The sequence below is a fragment of the Sylvia atricapilla genome, chromosome 5 (assembly GCF_009819655.1).
Source record: "Sylvia atricapilla isolate bSylAtr1 chromosome 5, bSylAtr1.pri, whole genome shotgun sequence".
Taxonomy (NCBI): Eukaryota; Metazoa; Chordata; class Aves; order Passeriformes; family Sylviidae; genus Sylvia; species Sylvia atricapilla.
This window is the reverse complement of record NC_089144.1, coordinates 65,000,852-65,018,049: the sequence shown is the minus strand read 5'-3', so window position 1 is coordinate 65,018,049 and position 17,198 is coordinate 65,000,852. Positions and strand designations below refer to the sequence as shown.

The 17,198-nt window shown below is 40.6% G+C and overlaps 1 protein-coding gene across 3 annotated transcripts in view; it reads left to right on the top strand.

Annotated features, from left to right (window-relative positions):
* The first annotated feature begins 13,605 nt into the window (after positions 1–13,605).
* The window catches only part of ATF7IP (activating transcription factor 7 interacting protein), a 78,921-nt gene continuing 75,328 nt past the window's right edge, over positions 13,606–17,198 (top strand). Inside the window, exon 1 of one of the 3 annotated variants that reach the window (XM_066319855.1) lies at positions 13,606–13,781. The gene's annotated coding sequence lies outside the window, so the exon portion shown is untranslated. Of the gene's footprint in view, positions 13,782–13,920; positions 14,022–14,385; positions 14,522–17,198 lie in introns of those variants that run through there. The other 2 variants (XM_066319856.1, XM_066319857.1) reach the window with 2 other exon arrangements.

Below are 17,198 nucleotides of genomic sequence, written 5' to 3'. Positions count from 1 at the left end.
CCTGAAACTGTGTCACTCCTACTGACTCATTAGTTTTCCTCTGGTTTTATTTAAAAAAAAAAAGTGGGCTCTTAAACAAAAGATGAAAGACTGCTAAGGCAATTATACATTCATTTTGGCTCATCCATCTGTTTTTAAATGTATTCCAAGGCCTGTTTTTTGTTAGTTATGTTAATTCAGGAGCTATACACTGACGTTAAAACCTGGGCATCGTAATTACCATTGCCTTCCAGAACCAGGTTTGGGTTTTTGTTTTGTTTCCTTGGATTTTTTTCCTGTCATATACATCCATAGATTTCTGTGTATCTTTTTTTTTTTTTTTTTTTTTTTTGCCAGTGTTACAGTTTAACCACATTACTATTCTCATACTTAATTCAAAACACAACACTTACTGCTAAGAAGAAAAGTAACTCTACCAGCTGAAAATTAACCCAGCTGAAACCAAGACACATGAAGGAAATACCACATAACTTTAGAAAAGCACCTCTTTGGAAGGAGATAGGCAAATTACATTTGTAACATGGAGAGGAAGCTGGCGGTTTGCCCCCTCAAAAATTATTTCTGGAAAAAGTGACTTGGATTCAGGTACACATACATAGAGCATCACTATATTTCTAAGTTCTCAGACAGATCTTGCCTCCTATGGGCTTACACTTCTCTTGCCTACAATAGGGTAATCTCAAAATTAAAAATATGTTGTCATCTGTTTGTTTAAGACCAGACAGCAAATGTTATATCCACTGATAAACTGGTAGGATACCCGAGTATTAACATGGTGTTGTAGGAATGGCATTCCCCAATTTAGTGCTCCCAATGAAACTCCAAACCACACATTGCTAGCCCTCCCTCTCCTTTCCTCTCTGCTCTATGCTGTAGTGGATTGGAGAGAAGAACTGGAGGCACAAAAGGCAAAGATCATTGGCTGAAATAAGAAAATTAACAGCAACGAAAACAATATTAATAACAAAAGTGTATAAAAAAGAGAGTGCAGAGCTTGACCTGACCACAGCCACGCCATGCTCACCATTCCCTCTACTCAGAATAAGTGTTACCACACTGTTCCATCCATCACGCTTGCTCGACCCACTGGAACCCCTTCTCACCTGGAAGCAAGACAGTTTCTCCCCACTCCCTGCCCCAGCAATGACTGAGGTGGTATGGAATAACTGCCAGATTCTGGCTACACCCCCTCCCCTCCACTGCAAAATTTAACTCTGTCCTGGTTGGAATCAGGACACAGGGTGCAATTCGTCTTAGCATTCCACATTCTCTCTTCTCTGCCTCTTCATGATGGATATTTATAAGAAAGAGCTGTTCATTTTTAAGGATCTTACATTGGCTGTCAAGTTAATCAGTTCCCACCTGCTAGCATGCTTATACAGGAAACTGCCAAGGAAAACCCATTTGCTTCAGTTAAAAGTTTAGATTTTTTCTCCATGCTTTTAATTTTAAAAACTTTGATTTAAAGAGACCTTGAATCATTTTCTAAAAGGGAAAAATTGCATTAATATCCAGTACCATTCTGCTTCATACATGCTTCCCTTAGAGAATGAGAGTTTTCCTACATTAGAAATTAAGGACTGCGATCATTGGTCTGTTGCAGAAATGATTTGTTACACATTTATTGTAGCATCTGTCTATGATGTTCAAACCATATTTAGGTATGACATGATAAAACAGAACCACAGATGAAATAATTATTACCTATGTGAGATACCTGCAGAAGGTCCAATTAGGAACATACAAGTCTGTTCATAGATGAATATATATGGTGATGTAATGGTCATAAATGTGGCTAAGCCTTGCTTGGTTTGGACACTTCAAAGATGCATGTTTTCATAGGTGTATTAACCCAAGTTTATTGCAGTTAAGGTGAGCACAATAGTACATAGGCTCAGTAGTTAATTGACTGACTAAGCTTGGTAGCTTACAAAGTAAGTATCTTCAGAAGTCACTCATGAAAGCCTTATTCTAAGTATTTAATACTGCTTTGTAATACTACTGTATAGGCATGCAGCTGTGAAAGGGATTTGAATATATAACCTTCTGCTTACCGTTGCAGTAATGTTTTGCAGGAAAGTATGCAGTGTGCAAGGCTGCATTAGCTTTCCTGCCTCTCAGGAGAGGAAGTTAGAGGAACGTGTTATTAAAGCTGAACTGTTGCGAAAAGTGGGATTTCACAAGAGAGATGACATTGCAAAGGCATCCTGAATTGGTAAATGCGTGTCTTGACTTACTCAACTGCACATTTCTACTTTAATTACAAAATACGCAGAAGCAGAATTGCAGGGACATTGGCAAATAGGTCCTTCTTATCTGCATTCTGTTCTCAGCTGTAGTTCAGCCTTGCAGCAGGAGAAAAATCATCATTTCACACCTCATGATTTCAGTGGCATCGTTTCCATGCAGTCATTTTCTTAGCCAACAACACTCCATGTTTATATGAGCTAAGGGGAAGGCTAAGCATTTTCCTGTAAGGACTCCACCAGAGTTTGGGTTTGGGAGACACAGAAACAATTTCAGTGGGTGCAGTGATGATGTCATTGCACAGTACTCTTTGTTCTTAACTCTCCTGACCCTGTCTGATGACTGCTTCCCTTATGGTTCTCACTTCCTTCTTTCATCAACGTAACACTTCCTGTCTCCAGTGGTCCTTCACAGCCTCTCATTCTCTTTGTTTTTCCTGCAACCAAGCCCTTCCATTTTTTTTTCTGCCATATAAAGCAGATGGACATATATATAAAGGCACGCCCTGAAACTGAAAAACCAAGACAGAAATCATGGAACCAAAAATACCAGCTACTGTTTCGCTCTACTTGTGTCTTTTTTGTCCTTCACGTCTGTCTTACTCTTTAGATTTTAAGCATTCCTTACACTCCACAGTGAAAGTGTTAGTGCACTGTAGAATCTCAAGTATTTTCAACAATTATGCAGTGCAACCACTGCATAAAAGAGCTTTAAAATGATTTAACTTTATGAAAGTTTCCTCTTTCTATCTAACACAAACACCTTTCCTGGTTGTGGTTTTTGGGGTTTTTTTACAATTAAAAAGAGGAGTCTAGGGGCAACAAAAAATCATGCCCATGAAATCTATCCAGCAGAAAAAAAAATTATGGAAGATTAGCCATTTTCTTCAATTGCAGAGTTGAGAAATCCTACCTGTATTTTTTTCTGAAAGGTTTTACAATAAATCCAGCATTTGTTGTAACACATCTTTGTAAGATACTGTAATACGATATTTTGCCCTTCATATCTTACTTTTAAGCCATACAATTCTAGTATTTATTATTTCCATAACTCACTTCACTGTAGACGCATGCAAGTCACATTGCATCTTGAGACAGAAGTAGAGAATAGAAATATCCCTAGAGTGGTGTTTGGCCACAAAACCTTGCATTTCCAAAACTTACAATGAAATTATGAGTTAATATAAATAAGAATGACTGCTGCTTTTCACATGAATGAAAGATAGTTACTTTAGTTATATGTCCATAAGAAATTACCTTTTTCTTTTTCAGCTGAACAGTAAAACAAGCTTTTCATTCCTAAACTACAGCAACCCAGCTCAGAACCTAGGACACCATTGCTGATTGTCTTAGTGCACAGTGTGGCAGCTTTATTTGAAACCCCCAGTAGCTGACTGTTTTCCTTCAATCATAGGCATCTCAGCTTCTAAAATCCAGCTGCAATAAACCCTCCAGTGCAAAGATCTACATTTTGTCCTGTGCTAAGTTCCCCTCAGTAGGAAAGGGACAAGTTACTTCCCAGGCTGCAGCCAGGGAATCTGCTTTTGGGAAGAACAGCACGCTGAGAGATGTATCATGGACATGACCCATCATTGCTCCTAATGGAGTAATGGCTCTGTCCACTCCTGATTTACCACATGGCAGACAGACATGAGTGATCTTGGGTGCCAGAGTGAGGGGAGGCAGCAGCACTGCACTGGCAGTTTGTGAGCTGTGGGTGATGTGAAATGAGACAAGAAAATTTTGAGCCAGCCTGGAGCTTCCTGAGTCAGGGATGCACAGCCTGTTCATTTCTAAAATGTTTTATTGTTAGTGCAAATGTCAGATAACAGTGTAAAGATCTACAGTTCTGCTTTCTCATTACCCTGTTTATGAGTTTCGGGGTCTCACTACCCCAAAGTTTAAGGCATCATTTACAAAATCAGAATTGTATATTAACAAATCAATATCTCAATACACACGGTAAAGTGTGGGGTAGAGGAAACCCTCACCTTCATATGCAATTGTGTAGCATTGTTAAACAGCAAACAAGGGCACATGCAATAGTTGGATATATGAAATAAAGTATGGTGCTTTCCATAGCCCAGTTGACTATTAAAGTCTTACTGTTCTGTGCATGATATTAAATGTTTTCAATTTAAACTCAAGCTGAGTGTAAAGTAAGGTCTCTTTGTGGATGAAATTATTCTTTTCCATATATCTGATAAAGAACAGCATACATTTTTTCTAACACAGAAGACCATAATTTGACCAATGGGTGCTGGTGATAAAGAGGGAGTCAGAAAGGCAGGGTACTTTATCACATGAACTAGAAACCAGAAATAAAATTCCGCTCTTTAGAAATGCTATGAAGTGTGGTCATGAATCATAAAAGGAACTTGTAGTCACAGTGATTTCTACTTCTAGTAGAATTCTGATGGCTGAAGAACTTGGGGTAGTTAGTGCTTTTTTGCAGGACAGGAACTGGGGAGTGAGGGAGCACTTCATTTTGGACTTTACAAATTTACTTTTAGACTATGGCATTGAATCTGCCTACATACTTGCTTCTAGGCTGGCTCCCCATCAGCTGCTCCTTAATGTACCCACTTCAGAGATAGTAGGAAAGTTGATACTAAAATGGCAATTCTAAAATGCTAAACAGAAGTCCTGTAGAATAGGTCTACTACCAGAAATTCAGCTTGACATGTAGGGATTTTAATAAAACACTTTAAAAATTCTTTCCCATTTCCCATAGAGTTTGATAGTAAGGATAAAAGCTCAGAATTGGTTTCTCTTGTGGATGCAAGAGACAAGTTTAATGCCTGGAGTAGAACAAAACTCAAGAATATCCAAAGTGGGATACATTTTTATCTTTGAGTCACAGAACAGTTTTCGTTGAAAGGGACTTTTAAAGGCCATCTAGTTCATTCTGCTGCTATAACCAAGGACACTTTCAACATGATCAGGCTTCTCAGAACCCCACCCAACTTGACCTTGAATGTTTCCAAGGATGGGGCACCTACCACCTCTCTGGGCAATCTGTTCCACCCTCACTGTAAAAAACTGATCCCTTATACCTATTGTAAATTAACCTTCCGTCAATTTGAAACCATTATGCCTCTATCACAACAGACCCTGCTAGAAGTTTTCCCCATCTTTCCTGTAGGCCCCCTTTAAGTACTGGAAGGCTGCAATATGGTCTTCCTGGAGCTTTTTTTTCCTCCAGGATTAACATCCCCAACTCTCTCAGCCTACTTACCTATAAGTAACTATAGCAAAACTGATGTGTGACTCAACAAACAAACAGCCATAATGCTGCAGAAATATACTTGCTTTGTAGACTTTTACTATGATTAGCAATTAGTAGTGTTGTGTTAGTGATTAGAGGTAGGAGAATCTTGTATAAAACTATAATTGAGGTGTCCCAGTTTGGCTGGAGACACATCACATGCATGCATAAATATTTACCCTTGTATTCTATTTTTTTTTTTTTTTTTTGTCTTAGCCACTCTACTCGTTTGGCATGAGCAAGTAATGAATTTTCAGAACATCTAGAACAGAAAACAAAAAAAGTTAACTATCATTATGTAAACATCTTGCTTTCTCCGTTAGTTTCCTCTGGACCTCTCACTTTGTGACCTCTTCTGTTGGGATGCAAAGTCTAGATCTCAGCAAGTCTCTGTAAACACATTCTGGTTTAGGGAACTGTACTTTACCGACCTGCATTACTAATGCCACCGATGAAAGGAAAGTACAACCTTGATGATGTGATTTTAGAGAGCAGCTCCACTGCTTGAAAGTGATATTCTCCAATGGGCTGCTTCTGATCTTGGTCTCCACCAAGAGGACCAGAATTGGGGAAGGGATGGTCTGTAATGGCCTTTCACATCCCAGCAGTCTCTCAGCTTGCCCTGTCTGGATTGGAGAGGGGGGCACAGAGCAGATGGGAAGGGCCAGCTGTGTGTGCCAGGAGCCAACCCCAGGGAAGGCCAGAGTCAAATCCTGTAGCATTGGGCCAACACTACCCCGGCACACCCAGCACCTTTCTACAGGCACTGGCTGTGCCTCTTCTGCCCCAGCCAATCCTTGCTCCTGCTGCTTGCCCTGCTGGGGGCTTGTTTTCAAGGAATGGCTCCTGCTGAGGCTACCATGGCCGTGAGTCCCTGGGGCTCCATCAATAAGCTGGAGTCACCAAGCCCAGGCTGCATTCCCTGCATTGCCCTGCACAGTTAAGGGACCACTGGCCACTCTGAAAAAACACGATGAAAACACCTTGTTCATATTTTTGTTCACTAAACACAGAACCTGGGTGTTCAGATGGCCTGCACAACCCGGTATCATGCACCCCACTGTGGTCACAGTTCAGCCAACAGGCAGACATGTTATTTCCACGAATGCCGTATGTTGGCAGAATTAGTTTTCTCTAAAGGCACTTAAGGGAGTTGAAGGGCGTTTGCACCTGTGCGTGGCCAGAGAGGAAACATCATGAAGGGATCAACATGAGTGGGAAATAAATCCCTAAAAGCATCTGGTTTCCTTTTTGAGGAAAACTACTCTTACCACTCACCACTCTACCAGTGAAGTTCCAAGTAAGTAATAAGTAAAACCATGGTGCTAATCCTTGGCAAGAAGCAGAATGGTATAAGGAAAACCCAAAACCCTTCTTGCAAATGGACATTACTTTTGAGTAATTCAAATTTAAAATTAGAGGGAGAAAGGCCACTAAAACACACTTTTTTGTGTTTTGCAGAAGCCTGCAAAACACAAGTTATTAATCCAAGCAAAATCTGAAACAGCACAAACCTATGATCCCTTTGCAACATGTAGGTGGCTTTCCTGGATAAACAGCTTCATCTCCTTTTCAGTGTAACTGTAGGGCAATTCCAGTTCTCACAGTTTTGATGGATATTTATAACCCAACTTTGGTTTTCTGCTGTTGCTCTAATGGTGTAGCTTACAGGTTTGCCAGTTGGTAGTTACATAATCCTCACTGATCTTGCTGTTGGGTCACCAAAATTGTGAATGGACCTGCTTTTTCCTCAGCTAAGAAGCTCTGAACCGTTTCACATTTCTGGTAAAAATGGAAAGCCATGGACACGCAGGCAGAGGGTAAGGCAAAGGAGATACCAGACCCTGGGGTTGCTGGAGCAGGTGAAACAGAGACATGCCTTGTGAACACAGAAGAAATGGGCTGGACATTAGCATCAGACTAGTACAAAATGCAGAACTACACAGAAGACTGAAATGCACCCAAAAACCTCAGTAATCTGAAAGGAGATTACTATTTACCTGAGGGTTTCATGGTTTTTGTTCAGACTTTTGTCCCCTGACAGTGACTCATGACCAGTTTCCAATACAACCTCAAAATATATTTTTGTGGGTCAAGTTTTGGGGACAGGAATGGAAGAGTGATTATGAAGAGGATGATGTAAAGAAAGAAAAGATAGTTGAACAAATTTGACTTAAGCAGGTTTTAACAGATACATTCTTTCAAATTATATCAAATAATCAAGTGGTATTTTTTTATATACAAAGTCTCCAGCAAGTCTGTAGAAGGTTGATCGTACTGGGATTGATGGAAAACGAAGAGACCTTATTAAATACAATCGAGAAAATCAGATACTCTAAGTCCTAGTTATGATATAATTAACAATATCTTGAAAAGTTCACTGCTGCTAAGCCCAAGTATTTTACATTTTTAAGTTGTTACTATATCACTCCGCATCTGATTCGTCACTGGCAATTTCCTCCAGATACACATCATTTATTGAGACATACCACTTTAATTAACCCATGAGTCCTCCGCTTTCTAGAAGGATCTAAAGCAGGTATGACATTAAAAAAAGCCCAAAGTTAGAGCTGAGAATAAGAAAACTGAGAGATGAATAAGAAAAATAATAACTGAATAAGAAAACTGATTTTCCCTGAGGGTAAGCCTTTTTACCATTATAGAAAATTTTGTTTTAAAGAAAGTATTTCCACTGCTCAGCATTCAAGATCAGTTTTTTCATTTATTTTTCATTTATTTAGACTATGATAGGGTAGACAAAAATTAGCCCACATATTTCAGATGATTTGCAGATGAGATGATCAGTTTATTTACTGAAAATATCCAATATGAATTACATTCCAGACATGTTCAGGCAGACTCCTTCCAACAGGTCAGAACATAATCCCAAGGAGGAATCATATAAAATATTCTTTACATTTCTTTTCCTGATTCTAAAAATACTTGTATTGGATAAAACTTAATGAGATACATGTTCAAAAACCTGGGTATTCTGAAGGTAAACTATCCTGCATCTAAGAAGTATTCTGGGAGCTAAAATTGAGAACTAGTTTCTCAACTTGTACTGCAACAATAATGCTACTTTACCTGACTATGCTGTATTACTTTGCATTTTTAGAGGGAGAAAGATATCTTTCAAACCAAGCTACTCCTAGAGCAATTTTCCTGAAACAGTGGAAAGAGAACTGTATTCAGGAACTAAGTTTCAGTCAATGCACTTGATGGCACCAGCTTATTTCATGGCCACCTCATGAATGCTTCCAGTGATTATATCCTGTAAATCAGGTACTGTTTATACAACTAGACTTCCCAGTTTTCTTATATCAAATGAGACAATAGGAGAACAAGCTATCCTTTCCAAAAATTGTTTCTGATTGGTGCTTAACATTGACTTTATTTTTAAATCCTTCCGGAAAGGATCTTCATTGAATAGCTTCCAGTTGTCAATCACGTTACATTTTGTTAAAATTACTTTTTCTTTCAAAGTCTGATAGACTCTTTACTAGCTGTTAAGCATAAAAATTTACTGTATCTCAAAATACTGATAGTTTAGTAGAACAAATTTAACAAGCTGTAAAGATGTGTTTTTGTCACTAGTTGGACTCTGCACTTGCCACTGAACTTTACAAATATTGCTGCTACCAAATATGGTTTTCTTATTAAAACCAGAAATTAAGTTAGTTATAGTTTGTTATGGTGGAGGTAGCAAAGTGAGAGAGGATAATAACTCAGTGGGAAAAACGACCGGTAGGCTTTTAAACTAAGTATGTCTGCTCAGCAAATAAATTAGTTAGTTACTACACCAAAGTCACAACAGAGTAAGTTTGATTACAAAACAGCTGAGCAGGAGAATATGTACTTCAAAATTAGTAAAATTTATTTTTCAAAACTAACATAAAATCAGAGAGAAATAGAGAAGATGTAGGAGTTTTCTTCAAATCCTCTTATTAGCCTTAAAGATAATAGATGATAACAGCGTATTTTACAAAACTCACATTACAGGAAGATACTGTGAAAAGTAACCTAAGTGCAAATGCCTTAAGAAGCTTTAATTCAATACAGGAAAATTTCCTTGAGTATTTTGGCTTTATTCTCCATGTTTCTGCTCTTTGTTCCTATACTGTAAAGTTAATACATTTAAAAGATTTACTCAATGTCAACATAATTTCATAGATGTACTTAAAGTTTCTGTATTAAAAAAAAAAAAAGCCTTTGTATGAAAAAGGAATTTTTAAAGCCTTCTGGTTTTCTTCACCAGAAAGTTAACATGCAATTCTTTTACCAGTGGCATTTTAAGCCTTCATAGTGAAATTCTGCAAGACTGAAATCATAAAAATGTTAAGGTTGGAAAAGACTCTATGATCAGCAAGTTGAACCATTAACCTAACAATGCCAAATCAGAGATCAGGTTGTCAGATATGAATTTCTTTTTTTCTTACCAGAAATATTTCTGTTAGTGAAATTACTTTCTGGTATTATGGTGTTTCTTTTGACATGTGTAGGAATTGTTTATAATCAGCTAAGTTTTAATCATTCCATCCTATTAGGCAATTAATATGTAAAAAATACTGACAAATCTAATGATTTATCAAAAAACAATCAATGTACTTATTGGCTAAAAGTGTCATGCATTTATCAAGGTGAGGTCTTAAATAAACATTTTCCAGTAATTATTTAAAAATAAAGTGTACCAATAAAATTATTTTTCCTCTCTTACTAAATATTTCTTACAATTATGTTTTTTCATTAAAAGTCAGCAGTTGTCTTTATCTAAAAAGTATATTTTCATATTCAGAACTATACCCTTTTTTTTTGGTGCATCACTTTCCTTTCTTCCTTTTAGCATTCCTCCTGTGATCCTGCAATGTCTTCATTTGCAATTATTAAATCATATGGGGGGAGTTAATACTTTTAAAGTATTCATGGTGTTACTATCACACTTCTGACACAATCTAACATACGGAGAGAAGGACCATGTCATCAGCTTTCTAGTGATACGTCATTGATAGGTTGAAAGCTGTCCTATAACACTACCTAGAAATAAAAAAATTAAATATTGTATGCAGACTTAAGCCTTAACTTCATTGGAGAACTGGAAATCAAGAACTTCTTCTCTGTTGCACATAAGATACTAATTTTTTAACGTTATTTTTGTAACATGCATTGTAATATGTGTTTCTGTGTTTATCATTACAATTCTTGAACATATTAACAGTAATCTGACAGGAAACTAGATGGACAGCTACTTTTTCATGGTGCTAAAATTCTGTATCTTGATAATTTAATTCCAGTGTACTGTTTGCTTTGCACATTCCTTTTACAGCAAAACCCTCACATTTTGCAAATAGAGAAAGTTGATGAAGTTGTGTTTTTCTGAATTTTTTTTTTTCATTTTCTTCTTGCAAAGATGCTGAGCAATATAAACTGATACTATTGCTTTTTTCAAATTTATGACCAGCTTTAGGAAGAGGAGTTGACGAAAAATCTGGACTTCTACTTCCTCAAATTCATAATCTTGTAATTCAAATATTATTTGTTCTTCAAATTTAAGGACACAGTCCTACTACTTCTACTGGTATCTGAAATGCCATAGCAGGGCACTTACTTGCTGTAACAGCTACATTAATACCCCTCCCCTGACTCCTCTTCATGCTGTTCCCTCGGATTGGAACCAGCTCTCATTCTTAGCTCTCTCTTTACTACATGAATTGTACTGCATTGAACAAAACTACTTTACTGCAATGGCTTCCATACTAAATTAAGTTTGGAATAACACCAGTTGTTATTCAGAGAAATGATAAAGATTCAAGAGATTCATGCCCTTCTGGAAAGTGATCGTTTAGCCACAAAGCATTCGCTCCTGATTGACTCCCAAAGGTTTTATATGCAAGGACCCCACAGAAGTGCTCACCAGAAGTGAATTTACAAGTCAAACAGTAGGCATGGCTAGGAACTGCCCACTTCTGGGTAGTTCTGGCCTCCTCTCTGAAATACCTTGTCCTCTGACTGTACACAAAAGCTCAGAAGACTCAACTTCAGATTCAAGTATCCCTTTTTCAAGACAAAACATTCCATTATTGCACTGTAGCTCAACAATGCTAGCTAGCTATGAAAGTTTAAGACACTATGGTTACAGGTTTCTGCCACACTTGGTCTTAGAAATTGTCATGTCTGTAGCAAAGACAGCTGAGGAAGATGCATGTTCTAATTTCAGCTAATTTCTGTTCAAGTTCCAGGCTAGTATTCCTTCTTAAAACCCTGTTGCAAATGTGTTTGCACAAATTTATGGGCACATATATACATTTCCTTGTTCTACCTTGGCTGTCCAATGGAAACATGTAGCAGAGAGATCAGGCATACCACTGGGAATGGCAGAACCCTAAAACACTGCCCCTCAAACTGTTGAGGAATACCTTCAGCGCAGGTAGCTCAGTGTATAGCTGCAGTGCAGCTGCAGACTGATCTCTGGGTGGCAAGAGCCACAGAGGGGCAAGAGGCTGTGAATTCGTGGCAACCCTACGCACAACAATGGAAGCAAAGGGCCTGTGGCATTGGCCAGGTGATCAGGACACTGAGACATGGCAGGAGCCAAGGACTAAGCTGGAAGACCTCAGATTATACTGCTCATAGACTGTGAGGCTATAAAAGCCCAGGTCTTCCTTTGTACAGGGTCCCTCCTCCAAGGCACCAACTCAAGATCGTATTCTGTCGTACTGTGATTTAATTATTTTAAGGACCCGGATGTCGGAGATTCTGTTATGGAAAACTTGGGATCAAACCTGTAAGGAAACCTGGTCTGAGTGTATGAGTGTGGTGAGGGTAGGGAGTCAAGTGGGGCACCCATCAGTCGCTGGAGCTGCTAGTGCAAAGCATCTTCAGTCCCAGCTTTGGTGGTACGAGTGTAACTGCCAAAGTGGTTCCTGGACAGTCAGACAGGAAAGTTTCCTTAACCAGTCCACCAAGCACAGCTAACGGGACTCTTACAATGGCTGTATCATAGATACTGCTTCACGACATATGTGCAAAGAGAAACCTATTGGTCAGCCTGGTCCCTATATGATGAGAAGAAATTTTATTCATATGTAGCTCAGTTCCCGAAAAAACAAATCAAAACACTGCTTTTCCTTCAACAACTTCAATAGGAAGAATTTGACCCTTACTTGCCTTAACAAGGAAATAATAGGATTCTTCGTTACCAGGTGAGTAGGTGACTCATACTTCTGCCAAGAAGTCTACACACGCCCTTCTATGCTCTCATCGTTTCTTCTGTACCTGAGGACACAGCCATAGGTCTCTCTGCTAGACCTGACCCATGGGGCAGACCAGCTGCTGGTCAGTCCTGCCTTTGGCTGTGATACAAAGAGCACCAAGTCCTAGCTCATGTCAAAGCAGGCCACGTGTTTTTCTCCTCCGTGCATGAGGCGGAAATGGGGAATGGCCACTTGTGGTTTTGACCTGAAGCTTGCCCAAGACAACCCATGTGCTTCAGATTCATCTAAAAGCAGAGCCAACAGCCACCCTTTGGTTTCTTGGCACTCTTGAACGTCAATGCTGGTTATTAAACAACTCCAGATCCTCTGGGCTTCGGTCGGGCACAGCCCAAGCCCAGAAGCGGGACATGAGATGTGATAAGAGACGAGCAGCGAGCAATGCGGGTCACTGATTAATGCAGCCTGCTGGACTTCAGGCAGGCTGTCGAAGGTGTCGGAGAGGCGGCAGGGCCCATCGGCCTGGAGCTCCTGGCACAAGGCCGCGGGGCGAGAGGCAGGAAGGCAGGAAGGCAGGCAGGCAGGAAGGCAGGCAGGAAGGCAGGCAGGAAGGCAGGAAGGCAGGAAGACAGGCAGGAAGGCAGGCAGGAAGGTTGGGCCGGCTGCTCCCGGCGCCGCCCCTCGCTGCGCCACGGCGCCCCCTAGCGGCAGCGGCTGCAGCGCGCCCCGGTGCTGACTGCACCTAACCTTGCACGGCTGCGCGCCAAGGGGCGGGGCCACTGTCATTTAAATACCGCGGGGCCTTATTTGCATGCCACCAGGACGGCCGGCCCTGCGATTGGCCGGTTCCGGAGCAGCCCCCCACTGCCGGCCCCTGAGCCCACGGAGGGGGCGGGACCAACCGAGAGAGGGGAGGAGACACGGAGGTCCTTTGCATAGCGGCCCGGCGCGTGCGACGCGGGGAGGCGGCGTTGGCGCCCAGAGCGGGTTCTCGGTTTGAATCCACGGCAGCGGCAGCGGCCGCTAGGGCGGGAGCAGCCGCGGGACGCGAGGGCACAGGTACGGCGGGGCGCGCTCGGGGCGCGGGGGACAGGCGGGCAGGGCACGGCAGCGGCAGTGCTCGCTGCTCCGCGCGGCGGCGGCGGCGGCGGCTGCAGCAACAGTGCGCATGCGCCGGGAAGCTGCAGCGCTGTACGCGCGCATGCATGGGAGCACGTGACCCGGCTCCAGTGCAGCGGCGGTGGCGCGCGTGCGCGTCCCCGTTGCTCTCGCGCGTTGGCGGCGGCGGCGCAGGCACAGGTAGGTGTGACGGGGGCGCGCACCGGGCAGCAGCGGGCACCCGCCTGCGCGCGACCCGCCTCGCGCGGCCCGGGCGAGGCGAGGTGACGGCGCGTGCGCTGGGTGGGACAGGGGCGCGCCCGGCGCCTCGAGAGCGCTTCTTCGCTCCATGCGGAAATGGGGCGGCGCGGCCTGGGAGCGGCCGTGCGCCGCCGGGAAGGGCCGCACCCCCACGGCGGGCGTGGCACATCGCAGCGCATGCACTTCTGAAGCGACGAGCGGAGAAACTGCTGGTGGCGTTCCTACACTGGTAGGCGCGAGTGCGCCATTTCTCTACTGTAAGGATACGCCTGCTCGTTGGAAACCGAACAGTTTGTGGTGTGGGAATAGTGAAGGCCGAGTTGTGCTTAGTCTTGTGATGCCACCAGTAAACAGGGCCCAAAGGGCTCCTCGAGGTGTCATGGCCGCCCACTTCCGGCAGCATGGCGGAAGGGTTTAGGCCACATGCTAAGTTAAAGAAGGTACGTTCGAACCGCTGGTCTTCCTTAAACTGAAGTATTTAAAATAGCAAAACTTAACAATTAAGTGCTTTATCCTTTAATTATGAGGCCTGTTCGAGGTGTAGCCCTGCCCTTGAGTATTTTGTTCTTCTAGCAAGTCCTTCTTTCTCTTCCTGAATCTCGCAGTCATTGGCAGATACTCAGTGAAAATGCTGATAAGTAGGATATTTTGTTGCTTAACGCTAATCTTCAAATAATTTCCACGTAGTTTCACGTGACTGTGACCCTTGCCGTAGACAGAAAAATTGGAGGGAAATGTTGATGGTAAAGTATTTGCTTAAAATAAAGGGGTGAACAGCTGTGCTGTTCTAGAAAGCAATCACTGAGCTTAAAAATGCAGGCTTCAGTCACACAAAAACGTCACTTACGCATGTAGGCATTTACCGTGCTAACCAGCAGAAGTAAGAGCGTGTTAATAGACACATTTGGTTAATATTATGAACTATACAAAGAGATGCAGGATTATTATAAATAAGTTTATTAGAACTTAATTCTGCAAGATTGGAATGCTTTACAAGTGTGTCGTCTCTCTTTTGGAAGTTAAAATATATGCTTCCATTTATTACAGTTTGTAGTATTTTTTTTTTTTTAAAGCAGAAGTGTGAAGAATGTGCTTAATCTCTGCTTAAACGTGGAGTTATTAAGTTAAATATGAAATCTGTACAAAACCATCAGCTATCAATCTAAAAAATAAGTGGTTTCTAGTTAGGTACTGGTTTTTGCAGTCCTACTGGAAGGTATGAAGGAGACTATTGCTGCAGCTATTAAGAATTCCTTGGAGGGAAAGAAACCAAACACAAAAAGCATTGCTGTTTGATACATGATCTTGGCTAGGTCATGTCTCAGTTTCAGATCTATGAAATGGGGCTAATGGTTGTTGTCAAGCCAATCACAAAATGAATTTGCTAACAACTGCATGAGGATTTATGCAATTCATGAATTGTGGTAACTGCACCCACTATTATTGATATATGGCAGTTACTGTTTTATACGCTCCAGAAGTACCAAGTTATATTTTTATGTATTATAATCCAGGGAGTGTTATACTAATAATTTTGGATTCTTGTTATGTTTTTAGCTTAGAGAACTTAGTACATTGCCTGGAGTAAAGGGTGTTTTTATCAGCTGCAAGCTTTCTACCAACTGTAGCCGTGCTGAGCTGATGCTTTCTCTGATAACGTGGATGTCATATTTTGCTGTGTGAAGTAATTTAGCAAGTGTGTCTTGGATGTTGTGTAAGACTTGAAACTAATTGTAGCAGCATTTGTTTATAAAATAATACAGTTGTTATATGCATCAATTTAAATAGTTCTTTTGATGCTCTTATTGAGAGACCTTTTATCTTCTATCCTGTATGAAGTTAGTTTTTAAGAAGATGCTCATTCCAGTAGATATGCACATCTTTTTTGCCACATTTCCTGTGTATTGTGCTTATTTCACAAACTTAACAAAATCAACCTTAACTCTAGTATGTGCATTTCTCTATAAGGGCTCCTTTAGTAATGCTTCCTTTTGGGACATTAAACATATAAGGCATATGTTTTCCTACCAGCATGGGAGGTGATTTTGCTAGACAAGAAAGAACCTGAACAACTTCAAAACAAAGAACTTATTAGTAATAAAATTTTAAATACTGACTTTGCAGAATTTGGTGCAAACAGAAATGTTTTACATGTTCAGTGACTTCTAAAATACTGATTGGTCATTTGTAACTCAGTTTTCACTTTCCTTGGGTTTGTGCATGTTTCTGTTAAAAACTAGGAATATTTCCACAATGAAAAGGAATTTAGTAAACCAAATACTGGATTTTGTTTTCAAAATAAGGAAAAAATACAATTTCCCACCATCCAGATGTTTTTAATGGTGTCATCATTTACTAGGTTTATTTCAACTTAATTGTCAGAAACTATACATATGGCAAAAATGTCAAGCTTATTCATGGAAAGTAAGTAGCAGGGCCAAAAGATCCTTTAAACCAGTAGGTTGCTGTTACTTAATAATCTGCATGTTAATGCTCTTTTTTTTTTTCCCTATTTGTTCTACTCTTGGTGTTTTTTCTGTATTATGGATTAGTTTCATGTTTACATTATTATTTTATTTTGGGAATTATGGCCACGACACACGTGCATCACAATTTTCATAAAGGGTAATGAATGAAGAAAATAAGTTGTAAGTTACACAACAGTTATGGTATGTGAATATGGAGTGTTGGGATTTTTTTTTTCCCTCCCTGATATATTTTTACTTAGTACTGCTCTTGAATGCAATGAAATCTAATGTTATTAATATTTTGGGGAAACATCTGTCATTGATCACTTTGGTTTTCTCTAGTATGTGACATTACTCCCAGAGATTGACCTATTCGCACAAAGTAAGTGGGAGTTTGTAAACGAATGCTACTTTCACAGTGTTGATTTGTGATCTTGGTGTTTCAGTTCTACTTACTGCACTGTCTGTACTGCATGAAGAAACTGGCCTAGTTCCACTGGACTGTAAGAAGTTATTTATCAAGCAACACTGACTTATCCAAATACAGGCTGGAGAGTTAGATAGAGCTGTTGTGTGCAGCAAGTTTTTGTTGTTGTAGGGGTTGTTTCATTTTTTGACAGATCATTAAAAGCAGAAATTTAAGTTGTTT